Source organism: Dendrobium catenatum, unplaced genomic scaffold (genome assembly GCF_001605985.2).
Source record: "Dendrobium catenatum unplaced genomic scaffold, ASM160598v2 fragScaff_scaffold_799, whole genome shotgun sequence".
NCBI lineage: Eukaryota > Viridiplantae > Streptophyta > Magnoliopsida > Asparagales > Orchidaceae > Dendrobium > Dendrobium catenatum.
In genome coordinates this window covers 7,879-14,377 of record NW_021319261.1, presented here as the reverse complement: position 1 = coordinate 14,377, position 6,499 = coordinate 7,879, and the positions used below count along the sequence as shown (strand labels likewise).

The 6,499-nt window shown below is 34.1% G+C and overlaps 1 long non-coding RNA gene across 2 annotated transcripts in view; it reads right to left on the bottom strand.

The window, feature by feature from the left end:
- Positions 1-1,606: 1,606 nt before the first annotated feature.
- The window catches only part of LOC110114511, a 6,254-nt gene continuing 1,361 nt past the window's right edge, over positions 1,607-6,499 (bottom strand). For both annotated transcript variants that reach the window (XR_002305244.2, XR_003701420.1), the window contains exons 2-3: positions 4,416-4,540; positions 1,607-2,090 (exon numbers count right to left, since the gene is read on the bottom strand). This is a non-coding gene — a long non-coding RNA (uncharacterized LOC110114511). The remainder of the gene's footprint in view (positions 2,091-4,415; positions 4,541-6,499) is intronic.

The window sequence follows — 6,499 nt, the reverse complement described above, 5'->3', positions numbered from 1 at the left end:
GGCACAATTTATGAATCATTTTTTTGTATTAAATCCTTCTATGTGTTACTTCGGCTCAATTTAAATTTTCACTTCATCATTCAAAATAAGTGTAACATGTCGTATTGAGGCTAATTTATATCATTTTTATAAACATGTCATGAAATATTTGGTCTAAATATTTTAGCATATACTTTCACATTATTTCCATCTCGCCCACTTTATTGAAGCATCTTCTGCTCTCAGGTATCCATGTCAAAGTAATAGCCGAATCCTATATAAGTGCTACTCGAGACTCTCTGCATTGGCGAGAAGCCTCATGTCTAAGTAAAAATTTTTCTACCTAATTTTATTATGTATTCATCTTTAATACTCTCATTTCCTCCCTATGTGGCGATGTGGTTATAATAAGTTGTTTCTTTTCTCATTTCAAATCAATCTGAGTCTCAAAGAATTGCTTTATATACAACACAGAGGTACAACTCCATTTTATCGAGGAAAACATCAAAATTGTCCATTAACTCTTTATGAAAAACCAAAATAGTCCACAACTATTTTGAGTGATCAATTTGACCCTCAACTCCTCCAAATGATATTTTTTCAGTCATGCTCTCTAATGGTAGAGTTTGTGTCAAGTATAAGGTAATTTAATCTTTTTTTAATTAAAATATTTAATAAATATAAATTTTTAGAAATTCTAATTTTTATAAGAAAAATTATTAAATTTTCTCTTTGATAAAAAAATTATGCATAATTTTAGTTTTAGTAATTATATATAATTTCTTTAATAATAAAAAATTAACTTTTCTTTCTCAACTCTCGACCAACTTCTAGGGTTGTTTTATTATATTTATAACTATTAATTTTATTATGTTACCAAATTAATTAAAATAAATAATATAATTTAAAATTGAAAATTAATTATCAATTATTAAGTAATTAATTAATTATTAATTATTATTATATTTTGAATTAATTTTTTTAACATTTCTCACCCCTCTTCCTCTATTTGTTTCTTCAAACTTCTGCCTCCGCATGACGGGTAGAGTTATGAACAACTAGCTAAATGACTTCTTCGCCTCCTTCAATTGATGTTCTTCTCTATCGGTCCCGAAAATCACACTTCGCCGTTCGTCTGTTCGATCGAGAGTAACGACGACGACGAAAGCTTGCTCGTTGCAAGTCGCCATCTTTTCCGTTCGCATCTTCTCGGCCAAATCAACTACGATCGGAAATAACAATCGACATACAAGAGCTTGTTCAATTGCGAAGGTACCATCTTTCTTCTGTTCGCGCACTTCCATTTGGCCAAATCGATTACAATTAGAGTAACGACGACGTAGCTTGCTCGTTGCAAAGGTAGCCATCTTTCTTGCGTCACGCTTCTTCTTTGCTTGTTCCGATAATACCCTCTCCCATTTCACTTTTTCGTTTTAAAATTGGCAGCATGACCAAAATAGCCCATTTGAAGGAGTTGAGGGGACCAAATTGGCCCCCTCAAAATAGTTGGGACTATTTTTGATCTCTCACAAAGAGTTAAGGGACCATTTTGATTCTTTTTCTCCCATTTTAACTGTCTGACGTGGGACTCTTAATATATATTATATATATATATATTTATATATATATGCCTCGTGTTCGAGTGGAACTCATGATGGAAAACGTGAGACAGATTCAAAGAAAACAGAAATATGGCAAATTACATCAAGCTTTAGAAACCAGCTCCCATCATACATCTTTTTCCATCATTCACTTGAAGGATCCTAGCAAAAGTGAGAATTCTAAACCACAGCAATTCATGCAGCCAGCTCTCATGCTTATATGCAGATACTGCAACCAGTAATTCACATATACTACGACACTGAAGGGAATAATTTTCAGAATAGAATTTCACCTTTTCTATAACAAGCAAACTTCATGATAAATATACTAGGACTAACATGAAAAACAACAGATGTGATCACATTACTTTTAAAACGAAATGGATTTAGTTACCTACAAAACATAACGATAATTACTATCACTAGCCTAGCATTAAAAAAATACATACCCCGGGCAGTGTTTGCTCCGTGTAACCGGCAGTTATAAGGTTCCAAGCAAATGGAATTGTCCTGCATATTATCAATATAAAGGGAAAATATATTATCATACCATGGAGCCAATATAAGCAACAAAGCTAGATAAGATTTACCAATGAAACGAACAGTTGATAATAGAATGGAATTTGCCAACAGAGACAGCAAAGGACACAATAATACAAATATGATAAATGGAGAAAGCATTGGCATGAGAGACTAGAAGCGTCTAAAATCAAGAAAAAAATGAAAGGGAAAGAACCTAAGTTTCTTCCAAAACTTGGTTCCTTCAACAGAAATTTGCCAGGTTTGAAGACTAGAAAGTTATTAAAAGTTAAATTAAGTGGGTGTACATACAACACCACAACAGAGGTGAACGTTTCTCTCCCTCTTCCTCAGATTTCTTGCTTTCGCTATTCTTTGTACTATCTTAAATAGAACATCTAGTTACTGACATTTACAAGTGGCAAGGTGCAAAGCTAATTCTTATTAGGATTCACTTGAAGCCACATTAATAAGGAATAAGAAGTCATTGCATTGGAATGCTTACATATGACACTGAATTGCTATAACCTTTATGCCAAAAAGATTCTCGAATCAATTGTACATAAGAACAGGCATGTATATGAGGTTGTAACTTCTAAATTTCATGTGTAAAATGAATAAATGCTTGAACGAACTATGCATAAGAGAATACCATGGAGATTTAAAGGAAAAGTTTGCACAACAACAATTATACCACCTTTTATATAGACCTGGAAATAAAGTAGCCATTGATAGCATAGTTGATTTTAGGAAAAAAGATAATATCAAGATGAAGTGTAGCAAAACTATGAAGGATAGACTCAAAAATACTTATATAAGAGCTATTGTACGAGTTACTCGTTAAAGAAAGGGTAGCAGAAAACATTGTAGGTGCATTGGGCACATCCAATAAATAGTAGGAGATGCACTAAATAGACAGGCAGATAAATTTAATGCGGGAAAATATCAGTAAGTAAAAAGAGTAGATAAAATATAACACTAATATAACTTGAGCAAAAAGATTTACCCATCATGTATTTCAACACCTCAAAGAGCATTCAACAAGAGCCAATGGAGACTGAGAATTTATAAAGCTGATGCCAAATAGTTAGCATAAGGCTATCAATGGTGATAATGATTCTGAAATTTATAAGCTTTTGACGAAATAATGCAAATGCATAATTCAAAATACAAGCTCATAGGCTTCACGATATGTTTTGAGACAAAAGCAATTTGGATATGGACACTCAGGGAAAAGCTTAGAAAAGTTCAAAAGAGGGAATATATAGGTATGAGCGCCTCTATTGCATGCTCAAGTGGCTCGGGTAAAAAAAATGCTAACATCACCTTTTCATCAGAATCAAAATTACGTTAAAACTTTAGCAGATAGATCTGGATAAATATAAGGTTTCAGTTAAAATTAATAATGTGTAATGCTATAGAAAAAAACATGCAAACATTGCAAAGTTATCAAAACTTATTTACAAATTTATGCAGGGATATGAGAACAAAATATGCATGAAAGACTGATGCAAGCCCCTCACACCATCACCAACTTCTGCATTCCAAGATTTTGTTTGAGAATAAGAGAAACAATCAAGCAAATAAGCAAATAGGAAAATGAAAATCAACAAGGGCGTCCACCTCACAGCGATCAACAAATCACGTGGTTGTTTGAAGCGTTCACATAAGATTTGATGAAGAATATGACCAATAGAAAGAAGAGCATGGATTGGAAAATGACGATTTTTGAGTTATTGGAGAAACAGTTTTATTGAATGGGCCATATGACTATTAATGACCAGTATTTTTTGCCGCTTCTCTATTCATGGTTGTTTTAATTTTTGGCCATTACTGAATTTTTAAGACCGGTGTAATGTTGGTTAATCTATGTTAAGTATCTTCAGAGTACTTTATTTAACTCAACTCATTTATTGGTTGATTGTTTTTCCATATATGACGTCCTACTAACATGTACATCTAATATCTAATGTGCTGGAAGAATGTGCAGGGTTTTCCCTTTGATGTATATTTTAGATTTCAATCTTGGGAAGTGGACTTCAAATTAGCAACGCAGAACAAAGTTCATGCTCAATCTTTAATTGTATGAATTTTCAAAGATTACTTAATCATGCGATGTAAACCTATGAATAATTTTTCACTAGCATCTAGTGCCCTATATTGCTTTGGCCACTGTTGGCGTTGGATGATTTAACCAGAGGTACAAAAGAGCATGCGTTAGTGCATGTAAATGGAACAACACTCTTCCTCTATGTGACGGATGAAACAACCAATTCATATGCTACTTTATGAGATGAAATAGCCTTTAGATATTACCTTGCTGGAATAAGTGCAAGATAGGAAACAGCAAAAGGAAATAACTGCAGTAGAGAATGTCCAGCAACAAGTACCAAAGCAAGGCCCTTGCACAATCGAGTAAACCCAGAGAAGAAGCTCCTACTCTGCGTCAGCAAGATCATTCATTAAATTTTCATGCCAAAATCCTGAATTTATTTGGCATTCAACAAAAGAAGAAAGACAGTTAAGAACTTGGAAGAAATTAGATATTTAAGAAAGAAAAAGAAAAACAAGTTAATAAATTAATAAAAGTACATCCCGCATTGCAATTCAATTACACATTTTAGCCACCATAAATTGATTGCAGAATTACCATATCATACTTGTTATTCACTTAATTTATATTTCCATATTACCTCTAACAGAATGCATGAGAATTGAAGACAAATGTCATTGTAGCAAACACCATGCATGTGCAGTTCAAGGGACTTCGATCGAAACAAAAGGTACGCTTCATTTAATTCTTACAAAGAAAAGTATGCCTTTTCTGATATTTGGGAAGCAAACATCAGTCTATCTTTTTGTTTCAATGAAAAATATAATACCCTATATGAAAAATTCTTCCTAGAGTTTAAATCTAGAATACAGCATGAAGAAAGCCAAACATTATAGACTTACAAAATGAGACCTATTATGACGAGAAACAAGACCATGCTTCACTAAACTATTAACATATCTATAACATTTGCTTATCAGCCCAAAAGCAACAATGTACTGCAAGCTAGCTTGACTATGGAAATCATATCCAAATGGCTGAAGGAAAGTAGGAAATCCCCGTATTGATTATGGGATTGAGCTAATGTGATGTCAAGGGAACTCCAGATGTTTACCACCAAAGCTTTGCTACTTATTTTCTGTTGAACGATATCCAAAAATGATCAAAAGGAGAAGAAGCTGTTAATGAATGATAGAAAAAAAATTAGATATCGAGTGAGAATGCCAGGGGAAAATAAAGGAGGAATGTAGCCCATTTCCCTGCAGATCTCTCTCACTCTCCTAAATTCTGCCCAATCACTCTGCCAAATCTCCTCTCTGCTAATCCAAAACTGAGTTTCAAAAGCACAAACCGATTTTTACTTCACCATCTTATTATCTTCACCTCTTGTTGTATCTCTATTTCTCTCTTCCTATTCTCCTCATTTCCTTCTTTCCTTCCCCTGCATCATCAGCGTTAACCCCCAATTCTAGTTGGTTGCTCCCTTCCTCTACACGTTTTAACTCTTATCCTCTTTTACATTCTATTTCCTGCTTAACTCTATCTATTTCAGAATGGCCATTAACTACGCATCAGAGAGGTCCTTATGATGTAGAATGGATATGGGGGGAGGGGTCATTTGAAAATTACAATATGAATTTAATTTCAGACTTCAAAAAAGGGGGAGAGTGGAGGGAAAATTTGAATTTCAAATCACCTTAATTGGGAAGGGATTAATTAGGATTTGATGAGGGATGGGATCGGCGATTATTAGGGGTGATTGGAGTTGATTGAGGGCCTTAATGGAGAGGCATTAATTAGAGAGGAGGTGAGAGAAGGGGCCGGCCATATGGAGAGGGAGGATAAGTGTCCACATACAACGTATGTGGATCAAGCATTAAATGGTATGGGGCGAATTAAATCTGAAATTAATTTCAGATTGAGAGTAATTTGAGGAGGCTCCCTAATGTAGAATTTATTAAATTGGAAATGTTTTGAAGTTCAAATTTATTTGAATTCAAAACTGAATGATTTTCCAAATTAATAAAATCTAATTTAGGAAGGTAATCAAGAGGCTATTTTGAATTCAAAATTCAAAATTTGTGGAGGAGGGAAGAGGCTAGGGGTGAGGTGTTCGGCCAACTATGGAGATGGAGGGGTTGATGTTTGATCCAAAAGAAAAGTTAACCAAAATCAAATGAAATAAAATAAAAACGGATGGTGAATGATGGAGACTATAAATGAGAGGACGGATAAAAAAAATAAAAAATAAAAAAAATAAAAACGATACAAACCACGAGCCCGGACTCTTCCTGCGGCTGGTGGGTACTACGTTGCCCTCCCCGAGGGACTTCAATCCACGAGCCCG